The sequence below is a fragment of the Magnolia sinica genome, chromosome 4 (genome assembly GCF_029962835.1).
Source record: "Magnolia sinica isolate HGM2019 chromosome 4, MsV1, whole genome shotgun sequence".
NCBI classification, from domain to species: Eukaryota; Viridiplantae; Streptophyta; class Magnoliopsida; order Magnoliales; family Magnoliaceae; genus Magnolia; species Magnolia sinica.
Genome location: NC_080576.1, coordinates 98458814 through 98474698, shown reverse-complemented (window position 1 = coordinate 98474698; position 15885 = coordinate 98458814).

Genomic DNA, 15885 nt, shown 5'->3' with positions numbered 1-15885 from the left:
CTGGACTTCGAGTCCCATCTTCGTCCAGTTGGAAGATATATCACTAAAACTCAATCTAAACTTCCTTTGATCTAGTTTTCAAAGAGATGAGAGGTATGAGAATTAGAGTTGATTCCATCACAAAACCATGCCCATGAGACAAAGTAAACAACAAAATTAAACCAACCACAACCAAGTTGAAAGATGTATGAATGTTAGGAAGGATTCCATCATCTAACCATGTCCAAGAGGCAATGGTGAACAACAGGGCTTCCTATCTTCACAATCAAAATAAGGGAAAGGAAATACTTAAAGCCAACGCAGATCTATTGTAATTTAAGTTATAATAAACTATTAAAAACTAAAGGCATTCTTAATAATCAAACTATAATCAAAATTAGTTCATAACATGAATCAAGCCAGTAGAACACTACCCATCATGCCACAAGCTTCACCTCTTTGCCCTAGGTACGAGGTTTAGCCTGACATGACTAGGCTAGCTCTCTCAAGAATCAACAGAAAAACAGTAAAAATAAGCAAATTCAGAACTCTCTCTCTCTCTTCTCAGACGTCCAAGCATTGGATGATTCTTCCTTCTCTTCTCCTCTCCTTTATATAGAACCAAAGGAGTCAGTGGAGGCGTGTGTGCTAGAGGCGGTGGCTGGGAGAGCTTTCGCAGCTCTTTATGCAGCAAATACAACATTCGCTCGCAGTGTAAAAACAACGCAAATTGACTTGCGTTTTGATGAAGTTTGCGGGACATGAGCAGTATGTTCTTGGAATTTGACATCTTGGCCATGGTCGACCCCTCCTTGGATTTCATATGGACGGTCCAGATCGACTATCAGTCAATGATAGTGGGCCACAAGATCTCACGGTGGCCGAATCTTTCGGACGTGCGTAACAGGGCCTGCGCAACTTCTTGTGCTGTGCTGTTGGTGGGGCCATGATCAGAATCAGTTGAGAAATCCACACCGTCCATCAGCTTTGTGGTGGAATTTTGGTTGAAGATGGACAATTTGGATTGTCGTTGATGCGGCCCATCTACGCTGGCTGCAAGTCGTCCCACCGCCCATCTATTTTTGACTGTTGTAGGGGGCATGTGCGTGTGCACAGTTGCACATGTAACATTTTTTGACCCTCTCGAGTTCATCTTCATGATGGACGGCTTGGATTGTTCGTGTGAGACCTGATGGTGGCCCACAACGTTCCTCAAGCGAATGTCGTCCGCCCATTTTTGCAACAGCGAAAACGACAATTGCCATTTTTGAAGGAGGGACGGGTCCAAGGCGGTTTGACCATCTTGGAGTTGCAGTGCATAGCTGCTACACATGCGCACTATGCACACTCCACGCAATGTGGGGTCCACTATGATGTTAATGAGAAATTCGATCCATCCATCCGTTCTTCCAGCTAATTTAAGGGGTCGAGCCTAAGTTTGAAGCATATCCAGAGATCAAGTAGGCCCAAAATCGATGGTTTATAGGCTAATCTGTCCGTTGAGTCACTTCCACAGGGATCTAAGAGCTGAAATTTGACCTTTACAGTTAATTTGCGGTCCTTGGGCCAGATATAAAGTTTCGAACCGAACGGATGGTGGGAACCCTGTGATCTTACATTCTGGACGAATTTCAGGCCTCTTAAGCATGAAATACTGGATTTTCTCAAATTTCGGGCGTGTAAATTCTTCAATCTCGGTCCCTTGGATTCTGTCCCTTGCCTTGGTGATTTATGAGTGTTAAATCCATGCTTTTAGTACCATTTTTCAGTCCAGGCTCCTAAATACACATTGCATCACAAACACGATTAAAATAGGGCGTTAAACGGTATCATGCTTGTAAAATCAGGTAATAACCGGGGTCTAATATGCAATATTTGACCCTCATCAATTGGCTTCAAATCCCCTAGGATGTTCACAGGCTCCATATATTATTTCTTTTTAACTAATACATATATATCTCCTGTTTTCTCAGATTGTTTAATAAAAGCTTGTTCAATTGTGAGAGACTGTCCCTCAACTTTAGAAGTCTTGGGTTGGTTTTTCCTTCCTATAGGGGCAAAGATAAATATAAATACGCTATCCCGATCCCTATGTGTAGTATTAATATTATTTTACCAGGGTTGACTAAGTAACATGTGGCAAGTTTCCATGTCGACCACGTCATACATTACTTCATCCTTATAACATTTACTAATGGAAAAGGATATATGACATTGTTCGGTTACCTATGTTTTGTTGATCTCCTTGATCCATCCAATGGAGTATGGAGATGGGTGCCTTTCTGTTTTTAGTTGTAACTTTTTCACCATTATTTTCGACACGAAATTCTCATCGCTCCTAACATTGATGATCACATTACAGACTTTTTAGTATGCAGTGCACATTGTTCGAAAGATATTATGTCGTTGTAAATTTATCTCTACCTTTGGCATGTACAATGACTTCCTCATGTTCATGGTGGTGGCCTACGATTCACCATTATCGGTGGGTGCTTTGTGGAAATCGGGATTGTTTCGTACAACGACCACAAGCGGTTAAGCATCGCCTTGAGCTTAGGGTGGAATTAGCGCATCCATAATACAGTTGAGGGTTGCTTACAGCCCTTACATGGTCAACTGACTCTCCCGGTGGAAAGTTTCCATTCTTTCCGAAAGATAACGAATCCCTAAATTACCGTCCACAAGATTTTAGTTCATACCTTCGTTGTTTGCCATTGGCCCGAGGGGAGTCCTCGCTCTAATACCAATTGACACAGGGATGAACGTGATGAGGCCGATCACTATCTTCCTCAAGGATAACTACTCCAATCCACAGAGCTTCTCTGGAGTCCTCATAGAGACTTTTCGAATCCACGTGAAAAGAAAGCAAGAAAATAGAAATAAATTCTAATAAATTTGAAATTGATTAATGAATTAAATAAACGAGTTCACGACCCTTTAAATAGGGATACCAAGCAATATAAGAGAAATCAGAAGCAAGCTATAACTAAAACTCCTAGAAATTCGTAACTTACTATAAATAGTAAATTTACTTTTTATAGTAAGTGTCCTATGTGACTTAACCACGTTATTCTCCTACTTATTTTAATCACTTTTCACGTTGGACACAACTCTTAAAGCCCAACGGATGAAGAGTTATAATCAAACTAAAACTTATTAAAAATAGTAAAAACGAAAATAAACATGGAATTCGATCATCCATATGATGGAGTCTCGCAAATTCGGCATGCCAGGTTGGTTGGCTAAAGTAGCTCGTCCTACCCCAAAATCATATGGTACGTCGAGTAACTCATTCCGATTTGCGAGATATGCCTGTTTTAAGGTTTTGACGGTCTTGATAACTTCTGCTTCTGATCGAGCCTTCTTTGATCCATCTTTGACATGAAAGTGTTCGCGACCCTCTCTACATTAGGGGCATAATACTTTTGGATCAGGCTGATATTTATTTTTTCCCTTCGTTTTCCATGTAACCTCTTGAATAAGTTGGAAGGAAAATAAGCAACATGGAAGGCTTTAACGATGGGTTCATTGTCGTCACTGCTTCTTGTGGTGTGGTCTACTCAAGCCTTCAATATGCCTCATTGTTAAAAACATATACTAAAATGATCTTTCAAAATAAATGAACAGCTTGGATGAAACAAATATAAAATTGTAAACTCCGGGGAGCCCTGACAGGACCGTCCATCTTTAACTACAACTGGCAAGGATGGTACCCAATCTGAGCTAGTCTGAAACCTTATTTTCACCCTACATACAATTGATGGCCTCATGATTTTCTTTTGTGGCCAAACCAATGGGGAACGGATTTGGGGAATGGATTCGGTGTTACCCGGCTAACATCGTGGTGGGTGTTACCCTCACCGTGGGGCCTGCCTTAATGATGTGTTGTATATCCTCGCAGTCCATCTGTTTTTTCAGCCCATTTGAGGTGTGATCCCAAAAATTAAGCAGATCCAAATCTCAATTGGACCACACCACAGGAAACAGTGGTGATTGAATGCCCTCTATTAAAAACTTCCCAGGGCCCACCATAAGCAAATCCTTAATTTGTATTTTCCATCCAACCCATTGATCAGGTCAACTAGACCTGCATTAAGGGAAAATACAAAGTCAGCTTGATTCAAAACTTTTGTGGCCTATATATATGACGCAGGGGAGGATGTGAGGTCGAGCATCGTCTTCCTCAAGAGGATAACTATTCCTAATCCACGGAACTTCTCTGGACTCACGCAGGGGAGGACATGAGGTCGAGCACCATCTTCCTTAAGAGGATAACTATTCCGAATCCACGGAACTTCTCTGGACTCCTCACAGAGACTTCTCGAATCCACGAGGAAAGAAAGCAGAAAATAGAAATAAATTCTAATAAATTCGAAATTGATTGATGAATAATTAAAAACGAGTTCACAACCCTTTAAATAAAAGTACCAAACAATAGGAAAGAAATTAGAATTAAACTGCAACTCAAACTCCTAGAATCTGCGACTTACTATAAATAGTAAACTTACTATTTATAGACGGTCGTGATGTCTACTAGTGCGCAAGGTTTTCGGCTAAAAATAGTAAGTGTCCTATTTGGCTTCACCAAACTGTTCTCCTAATTATTCTAAGCTCTTTTCAAGTTGGGCGCAACTCCTAAAGCCCGACGGATGAAGAGTTATAATCAAACTAAAACTTACTATTTATAGTAAAAATGAAATTAAAACAGGGAAACGACCATCGATCAAGGGGTTTTTCGCAATTCCGGGTTGCGCAACCTGGCATAGCGGGGTTGGTTGGCTAAAGTAGCTCGTTCTACCCCAAAATCATATATTTTACGTCAGATAACTCATTCCGGATTGCAAGATACGCCCGATCTAAGGTCCGATCGTCCGGATCACTTCTGTCGTCGACCGGGCCTTTTCTGATCCATCTTGGCCATGAAACTGTCTGCGACCCGCTCTACATCAATATATATATATATATATAATGATTATTCACCACTTTTGTTAGTGTTGTCCACTTTAAATTTGGATATGCTTAAGTTTTAGGATAATGTCCTTAAATGCGCTGAAAAAACGGAGGGGCATGGATGTAATAGTGGGCCGAGTAACATCTAATCTGCTCCAAAACCAATGGGTGTAAATGTAAGATTGTACCTTAGCCTGTAAGATCATGTGGTGTGGCTTATCTGACTTTTAAAGTGGCTGATTTTTATATTGACCATTCATTGATGAAAGCACACAACATGGTGACCCTCCCCTCTCCCCACCCACCCCCCCAAACTTACCGTTGGCATCCTATCTTCATTGTTCCATGTGATGTGGCCCACCCATGGCGTTGTTGATCGATAGAATTTTTGATCCCAGGTCCTAGAATCGAGTGCACCTGATGGATGGAGTAGATGTCATACAAACAACATGTTGGGCCATGGCTTACTGTTGTTGTCCAATAACTGCTCACTTGGTTTCACTATTTTTTAATCATTTTAAATTTTATTTTATTTTTATTTTTTATTTGTTCATTTGCTTTTCTTTAATTTTTAAGGGCTTTTGACATATAAATTCATACCTTTTAGCTTATATCCAAGAACACCCACCTACCTCTTAATGTATTCAAACATAAGCAATTATCTTTTCAAATGGTAGTGTAAAAAAATAATAATAACAATAAATCCCAACAATCAATGAGCTATACATCCAATTACCGTATTGTTGAAAAATCCAAAACTCTCCTTGTACCTACGGGTAATTGTGCCTTATGTCTACTTTGAAAGCTTGTATTTAGAACATATTGGAATTCAAATTATAGTTACACTAGAATTAAGGCGATTTCAACTTTGTGTTTAAAAGCTTGGAATTAGAATGCATTGGAATCTAAATCTATTGATTAGGAGCTTGTATTTAGAATGTATTGGAATGTATATATTTCAATAAATTTTCTAAACCTTGGGTTGCCAACCTGAAAGTTGGGGCAACTTGCTTTTTGGAGTCATGGTAAAAGACTAAGAGCCTGTTTGAGTGCATGGATTCGGAACCTCCAAGATTTGAAACCCCCTGGATTTGAAATCCTCCTGGTGTGTTTGGCACCCTTGAGTGTAAATCAGTTTTAATCCAAAAGTAGCTATGCATGGTATATTTACAAGGGTTTGAATTTAATTACTAAATCAACTTTAATATCTAGTGAGATATGTAATTTTTGACACAATGGTTGTGATAAGCCCGCTGAAATATATGCTTTGCCCGAAAACGATGAAATTTCAAAACTCGGATGGGCCACAAGGACAAGATCATGTTTGAGTGACTAACCAACGACTTTTAATCGTTGATTTACATGGACCATGTTTGGACGATGCTGATTTATATGGACAATGTTTGCACGGTGTTAATCATCATTAGTGGGCCATATGCCCAATATAATGATAGTATAGTGACACGCATGTTACACCTGCAACTATTGAAATGATTTTAGGTGTAATCCAAGCTGTCACCGTGGATTTCAAACCCCCTCAAAGAGGGGATTTGAAACCCCCAGTTACTTTATACTGCCAAACAACTAGGGGATTTGAAACCCCCTCAAATCCCCTCGAATCCATGGTGCCAAACGGCCCCTAAATGATGTACTGAAATTGCCACCCATTTGGCATTCAGTTAGTCCATGGCATGCCCATTATACCTATTACCTGAGGTTCACTACTGTTTTCTATTTTAGGAACTTTTGTCTAGGAGGTTTGCTTAAATAAATTTCAATTATTACAAAGCTACGTTGGCACTTCAGCCTTTGAATATATAGGTCATCTTCCAATGATCCAATCACCCAATAAGTATGTCCGTACACTTGCTCAAGACGCTCAAGAGTTTCAACAGCTGGTCAAGGGTTCGAGGACCCATACGTGGTGAAATTCCACTACCACGTGAGTGTGTGAGTGTGTAAAATAAAAATAAAAAATGAGTATGCCTTATTACATGCATTTTTTCGGCCAAAGATTTTAGGAGCGATGCAAACATAAAAGAAATGGACAGTTAAAATTTATGAATTAAAAAACCTCATTAAATACATCTATGAGCCTTAGATTTTATACTTTCACATGTAGAGCCTTCAATTCATTTTGCAAATAATCTTACATGCCTTTGAAAATAATGAGAGGGCGTTTTGCACATGTATTAGATTGGATTGGGTGGGTTGCAACTTGCAATTATATTTGGTCCCATGCAGAATTTATATAGATTTTGAAATCCACTACACACGTGCTCCCCCACATTAATGCATGTGTTTTAGCTATACCATTCATTTATATACGTCTTTTACACGTGACATTCTAATTATATACGTAGACAAGTGATTGACATCAATTATGCATATGGTTCATTGGTTACGATTCAATGGTCTACCAAATGGGATTAAACAAAATCCAATATTTTTCTTATTACAAGAATTTTATCCCAAATATAAGATTGGATGCCCCAAATACCATCATATTTCTGACATATAACCACTTTGCAACAAGTGTTAATCTATCTAATACAAATCTATGTCATTTATTCATGCGAACCAAACAGCCCTAAGAAACTTAAAGGTAGTCTGGTGGGATCCAGGAAGCGTGCTAGCTTGGCTACGTGGCTGCATTGATGGGCGTTAGAGGTGTGCAAGATGGACTGATTCGGCGGATCCAACACGATTCGCCCTGATTCGAACAGAATTGATGGCTTGGATCGGTTAGAATCGGGTAGGAGCGAGTAGATCCGAACGGTATTCAGATCGGATTCGGGTAAGTAGCAAATCCAACCAAACCGAAGTGAAATCCGATCTGTTTGGATCCAATCTGGACTGATCCGATTCGATCTGGTGTGATTTAATGGTGGAAATTAATACTTCTATTATTTCCTATGGTATGGTCCACTTGATCTTTGGATATGGATCAATTTTGAGTTCAACGACTAGAATATGATATGAAAAAAAAATGAATGGACAATGTGGATAAACCACATGCATTCACGGTTGCCCAGCTAGAGTTTACTAAGATACGTGCCGTCAACCACTTGCGGTTGCGTGTTGCTCAGTGAGACAGTGACAGGTCGAGTAGCGAGACTAGCTACTGAATAGTGAAGTTACGTCAATAAGTTGCGTGGGCCCCACCATAATGTATGTTTTATATCCACACCTTCCATCCATCTGGAGAGATCACCTTAGGGCAATACCCAAAGAACGGGTTAAATCCAAAGCTCCAGTGGACCCCAGAACAGAAAAAAGTGGGACAGTGACGCCCACCATTGAAAATTTCTAAAGGCCACGAAAGTTTTAGATCAAGCTGATATTGGTGTTATCTCTTATTTCAAGTCTTTTTTAACTTTTGAACAGGTTGGATTTCAAATAAACATTATGGTGGGCCTTAGGATAGTTTCAATGGTGCGAATCACTTTTCCCGCTGTTTTCTTTAGTGTGGTCCACTACAGATTTTTATTTACCTCATTCTTTGGTTCATTCCCTAAAATGATATCTAAAAATGGATGAACGGTGTGGATATAACACACATCATAGTGGGGCCCACGGAACTTGGTGACGCACGCCAACTCAACCCGTTATCATGCGTCAGTATCTAATCCGCGTCATAGGCTATAACTCGTAGGCGTCAATACGCGTGTCGTGCAAAGAGGAGTAGAGACAGTCCTCAAGCTCTGAATTGTACGAACGGCTCGAATGGGATCAAAGTTACATGGGCCCCACAGTTGTGTATTTATTATATCCACAACGTTCATCCATATTTTGAGATCATTTCGGAGCATTATATAAAAAAAACAATCATATCCAACGATCAACTGGACCACACCACAAAGAGCAGCGAGAATAATGATTTTCACCGTTAAAAAATTTGTAGGGCCCACCATAACATTTATTTTTCATCTAATCTGTTATTAAGGTTAAAAATATATGGATGAAGAGGAAAAATGAATTTCATATTACTCCGAAACTTCCATGATCTCCAAAAAGATTTCAATGGTAAACGTTCAATCCCGCACTATTTCTTTAGTGTAAGCCAACTGATCTTTATATCTGTCTTATTTTTCGGTTCAAGCCTTAAGACGAACTCTGCAAATGGATGGACGGTTTAGATATAACACATACGTCATAGTTTGACCACAAATTTAATCCGATGCGAATTGTACCTAACCCGATCTGACTCAGTTTTCCTGACCGAGTCGGACTCGGTTCGGGTCAGGACAATTGCACAGTGGATCGGTTCGAGTCAGGTGTCCCGAACTCGGTCCCGGATCGGATCGAGTTCGGATTAGCTTATTTAGATTTCAGGTTGGATCGAGTTGGGCCCAATCCAATCTGACTTGGTCAGATGCCTGATACTAGTTGAGTGACACGTGGGGCCTAATATGTATTGGATCCACTCCGTCCATCAGGTGCATTGCCTTATGTTTTCATTAGATTGTGAAAATTAGGTCAGTTCAAAATTTAGGTAGACCCCGCTTTAATGATGACTTAGGATTGGATGGCCTCCATTACTTGACTTTGGATCCCACTGTGGTTTCTATATACCATCCAATCTATTCATAAAATCAAGCTGTGAATATGCTATTGACTATAGAAATAATTCATGACCATCCGATTTCAATTTAGATGTGTAGCTAACTTGATGATTGCAATACCTTGATTTTTTGGTACATGGCACCTTGCCAGTTCACGCTACCTGATGAATGGCTGAGATAGATCACACATGCGCCATCCTACACGGCGGCTGAGTAGCGCCAGACCCATTTAGTTACTTAAAATGCATGTATAAACAGTGCTAAATAAGTTAGGATTTTGAAAAGAGACTCACATGAACTCTGTGCCAACCATAATGCTTGTATTTTATCTACGCCGTGCATTTATTTTTTTACATCAATTTAAAACATGAGTCCGAAACTGAGGTATATCCAAAACTTCTGTAGCCCACAGTAAGTTTTCAATAGTAGGCATTCAGTCTTCACTACTTTTTTTATGGTGTGGTTTACTTGGGTTTTGGATCTCTCTCATCTTTTGAGTCATACATTAAAATGATCTGAAAAAATGAATGGACAGTATGGATATAATACATATATAATCGTGGGACCCACCTGTTACGAGGTTGAGTTTTGCCCAAAAAGGCCGGAGGAGGGCCTGGTCCTTTTCCTGTACACTTTTTTAGCACGGTTGTCACCAACTACCATCACACGACTTTACACCTGTTTACCTGCTCCCTTTGCTAGTACCAGACACGTGTAAAGCCATACACATAAAGATGCAAGCATGCGTGTAAATACGAAGCATGCGTATGAGATCTCATCCTTCCATAAGGCTGGAAATGGTATGTAAATATTCTAACAGTTGCTAATGATTGTTGCCTTTTGTCTCTTTCTTCAAGCTACCGTAAACAGAGGGGTGTACCTAACCGACCTTCAAAATGCAGGACTTCGTTTATAAATACTAGAATGCATGGGGGGATTTGGATCTAGGCTGAAAGGCGACTGCTTGGATCTGTCTCGAAGTTTCCACTGTTATGAGCCCACGTACTCGACGGCTTGGATCTGTCTCAAGATTTCTGCTGTTATGAGCCCACGTACTCGATGGCTTGGATCTGTCTCAAGGTTTCTAGTGCATGAGCCCACATACTCGACGGCTTGGATCTGTCTCAAGGTTTCTACTTAGACATCTATTTCAGAGGCCAGCCCCACCAAGCTGGCTCTGGCTTGACTCAGCCCGTATTGGGACAATTCAACCTGGTAAACATGTAATATCTCATCCCAAATGGCCCATCTCATTGTAGTGGGTTTGCTGGCATCCACCGTTCTCTTAATTAGTTTAATTGCAACGGCCGTTTTTGCAACATGTTTAATTCTAACAATTTTTACTATCGGTTTAATCGCAAGGACTATTTTTGCAGCAGGTTTAATTGCTATGATCGTTTCTATAATGAATTAATTGAATATTATAAAAAGAGCTTAGAGTAAAGGTTTTGAACAAGAAGAAATTAAAGGAAATCTTGTTAGTTTTTCTATTTGTCCTTTCTCTTTTCAGCATAAGGTAGTGTATTATGAGAGTGCATGGACAACCTTCTGCATAGATTCTACGTACAAAGAGAAATTATCTACAAAATAGCGACTATGTATGTATCTTGACCCGAGAATGACTTAAATTTTCTTCACTAGATTAGTGGCAACCAGAGCTAGGTATGACTATGTTATTTCATTGTGGTGCTCCTTTATTTTTATGGGTAGAAGCTTTCACTACAGCTGTCTACCTTATGAATCGACTGCCTACATTTGCCTTTAATTTTGAAATCCCATATTTTGCGCTGCATGGAGCTCATCCTATTTACTCTTCACTTCGTACCTTTGGCTCTAAATGTTTTCCTTACACTTGGGACACACGACGTCACAAGTTTGATCCAAAAATAATTCTCTGTATTTTTGTAGGCTACAGTAATAAACACAAGGGATACAAGTGCTTTCATCCTTCAAGAAATTTTTTTTTATTTCTCGGCATATTGTTTTTGATGAGTTAGTCTTTCCTTATAAGATTGTTAACACTTCTCGCATCACATCTACTAAGCCACAGGTCATTAGCATTTTTGATTCTTGGTAACCACACACTAACATGCGCTTCCCTGTTGAACCTTCTTTCGCATCTTCAACACCACCTTGTTTGAGTCCCTTACCAGGAACAGATATCCATCATCCAACCCCACCATCCCACCATCCTGGTTCCATTGACCTACCAGATTTTCCATCCTCCCTTTTAGAGACTTCCGATATGCCTACCCACAATCATTGTTCGGCACTACCTGAAACACCTCCACCGCATGAGTCTTAACCAGCGTCGCTTCCACAACTCATGTTTGAACCATCAGAGTTATCTCACTTTACTCCAGTTTCTTCACACTAATATCTCATTCTATGGTCACTCGGTCTAAACTGGGTGTGATAAAACCCAATCCAAAGTATGCTTTAATTACAATCACATCTATCAGTGTACCTCGTGAGCCACACAATATTAGATCTGCCTTGGCACATCCTGGGTGGAAAGCTGCCATGCATGAGGAACTTGCGGCATTACATCAAAACCAGACCTGGAAACTTGTTCCTCGCATATCTAACATGCACATTATTGGACCTAAATGGGTATTAAATCAAAACTCAAACCAGACGGTTCTTTAGATCGACTCAAGGCTCGTCTTGTTGCAAAAGGCTATCATCAAATTGATGGTGTAGACTACACTGAAATATTTTCTCCAGTTATCAAATCGGGAATAATTTGCATGATCATTACTATAGCTCTTGTTCAGCGGTGGCCTATTCGTCAGATAGACGTAAAAAATGCATTCCGGCATGGTCTAATCTTTGAAGATATATATATGCAACAACCTCCAGGACTGACAAATTCTCAACACCCGACATATGTTTGCAAACTCCAAAGAGCTCTCTATGGTTTAAAACAAGCACCTCATGCTTGGTTTGATCGATTCAATACCTTTCTCCTTAAATACGGGTTCTTTTGCAGTCTAGCAGATCCTTCCGTATTTATTTTTCATTCTGATTATGGGACACTAATTTTGCTTCTTTATGTAGATGATATACTGCTCACAGGATCCGCTCCATTACTTGTTACAAATTTCATTCAACTCCTGAGCAGTGAATTCGCAATGAAAGACTTGGGACCAATTCATCATTTTCTTGGCATAGAAATCTCCCCAACTTCCAATGGTCTTCATCTGTCTCAGTCACACTATGCTCTTACCATACTTGAACGATCTAATATGGTAGATTGCAAGCCCATGAATACACCTCTCGAAGCTAAGATAAAAACCTCATCAACTGAAACTCTTATGGAAGACCCTAGTTATACTATCGCGGACTTGTTGGAGCATTACAGTACCTCACACTAACACGCCTTGATCTTTCATTTAGTGTTAACTATGTATCTCAATTCATGCATGCTCCTACTTTGGCACATTTGAAAATGGTTCGACGTATCATACGATATGTCAAAGGAACTATTGACATATGACTACATTTTTCTTCAAACACTACACTTAATCTGTTTGCTTTTTCAGATGCAGATTGGGCAGAGTATCCTATTACAAGACGTTCCACTACTGGCTACTGTACCTACCTTGGAGGAAATCTTATCTCTTGGTGTGCAAAGAAGTAACATACAATTTCTCGATCAAGCACCGAAGCAGAGTACCGAGCCATAGCTAACACAACCGCTGAACTCACATTGATGACCTTCATTCTCAAAGATCTCCGCATTCCAATGGCTTCTCCTTCCATACTCTACTGCGACAACCTTAGTGCTCTTCATATGACAATTAATCCTGTGTTCCATGCACGAAGTAAACACATCGACTTGGATTATCATTTTGTGCGTGAACGCGTTGCGCTTGGTTTACTTATCACTCGATATATCTCCATTGCTAACCAAGTTGCAGACCTCTTTACTAAGCCAATGTCAAAGTTCGCCCTTCATTATTTCCGAACCAAACTTTGCCTCCAACCCCGGCATAGTTTGCGGGAGGATATTAGCACACGTCACAACTCAACAACTGTCGCCTCAATCAGTGGAGGTGATAAGGCCTTAATTAGTGGAAGTGATAAGGCCTCAATCAGTGGAGGTGATAAGGTTGGTGATAAAGCCTCAATTAGTGGAGGTGATAAGGCCTTAATCAGTGGAGGTGTCGAGATTAGTGATAAGGCCTCAATCAGTGGAGGTGATAAGGTCTTAATTAGTGGAGGTGATGAGGTTGGTGATAAGGCCTCAATCAGTGGAGGTGATATGGCCTTAATCAATGAAGAGATTTTATGCCTTAATCAATGAAGAGATTTTATGGAGATTTGTATTCATGTTTTCATGTTTAAATTCCTTGTCTCTGTAGACGCCTAATGTAAGTGTTCACGTTGCAATCAATTGAAATTAAAAAAAAGTATTTTTTCTTTACATATCAGTGTGGAGTTATATATCATCTCGTTATTGGTATTTTTCCACATCTATAGTTTGAGATTCATATCTACATGTGAAGTGACTTAGCCTTGGAAAATACTTCATCAGCTCATAGCTCGCTCGCATACAAGTAATTCAAATCAAACTGTTGGAACTATGCATGGATTTTAAATACATCATGAACCAAACATTAGGTTCATTCGGTTTCACGACTGATGGATCGATGGACATTTATTGGATGGCTAAAAATGAATAATATCCATTTGTCTTATTTCATCGAAGAAGCATCCTCGAACCACAAGTTAGGTTTAGTCAACTAATCTAAAATTTGGGCCAGAGACAATTGAGTTCCACAATTGGTTTACTTTAAGTTAATGCATGGCACATGTTTACGGTCCAATGTCTCAACCATCGGATGGTTTTTTTAGCGACCTGCGGTTTGATCACTAAACCACAAAGGCTGCAGTTTGTTAATACTTAAAATAAATTACACATGTTAGCATAAATATTTGTTACAGGTAAAGAGATCCATCTACATGCCACCTCCTGTGCCAAAGTAGCTAATGAATTTGAGATCTGATCCGTCCATCATGCAGTAGATGCCCAACTTGATGAAGCCACAATGTTAGGAACAAAAAGGTTGACTATGATCTATTTGTTTAGTACATATAAATCAGCTTAAAGTGATTACTTAGTGGTACTCTCCACACACTATCCAACTCATAGGGTAATCTAGACTGTTGATCAATAATGCCCACCTTATAGAATTCCTATAGCCAAGTGATCCATGGTGGTTGATGCAAGGATGAACATGATGAGGTCGATCACCATCTTCCTCAAGGATAACTACTCTGAATCTATGAAGCTTCTTTGGTCTCTTCATAGAAACTTCTCGAATCTACGAGGAAAAAAGCAAGAAAAATAGAAAATAAAATATATAAAATTCGTAATTTGATTGATTGATGAAATAAACGAGTCTACCACCCTTTACATAGGGATACCAAGCCTTGGAAGAAGTTTCGGAATTAAACTACAATTAAAACTCCCTAAAATTCATAACTTATTATAAATAGTAAATTTACTCTTTATAGTGTCCTATGTTTCTTAACCCTGTTGTTCTCCTAACTTTACTAAACACTTTTCACGGTGGACACAACTCCTAGGCTTAAACCATAAATAGTTATAATCAAACTAAAACTTATTATAAATAGTAAAAATGGAAATAAAATTGATTTTTGACTGTCAATCTGATGGAATCTCGCAAATTCGGCATATGCTAGGTTGGTTGGCTAAAGTAGCTTGTCCTACCCCAAAATCATATATGGTAGATCGAGTAACTCATTCCGGTTTGCGAGATATGCTTGTTTTAAGGTTTTGACAATCTTGATGGCTTCTACCTCCAATCAGGCCTTCTCTGGTCCATCTTGGACGTGAAAGTATCCGTGACCCGCTCTAGATCAGCAGTCCACGTGAAATCATCAGTCCACCTGAGCAATACCATTTTAGAAGGTAAGTTTTCAAATCACGCTGATTCAAAAATTAGGTGGACCACATCTTAGGCAAATGTGGTATTAGAGATCCAAAACTCAAGTAGACGATAGCACAGGCAAACATGGGAATAGGCAAACTCAGGTGGACAACTGTAATGTTTACACAACCCAACAACTCATTTGTAAGGTGACTACATGAAGGAGGATAAAAGAAAAAAAAACCAAACATCTGCTTCATCCAAGACTTAGGTGGGTCCCAAGAAGATTTTAATGGTGTGGCTCACTTGAATTTGGATGGGCCTGATTTCTAACATCAAGCCTTAGAATGATACACCCATATCCATAGCACAAGGGGTAGATTAAGTGAAAGATACCTCGTTTCGACATTGAGGTCTTGGCATCGATTCCTTGGTGGGGGTGGCTAACAGTGAAGTGTGAACTCACATGGTGGGTGTACTAACAAGCTAAC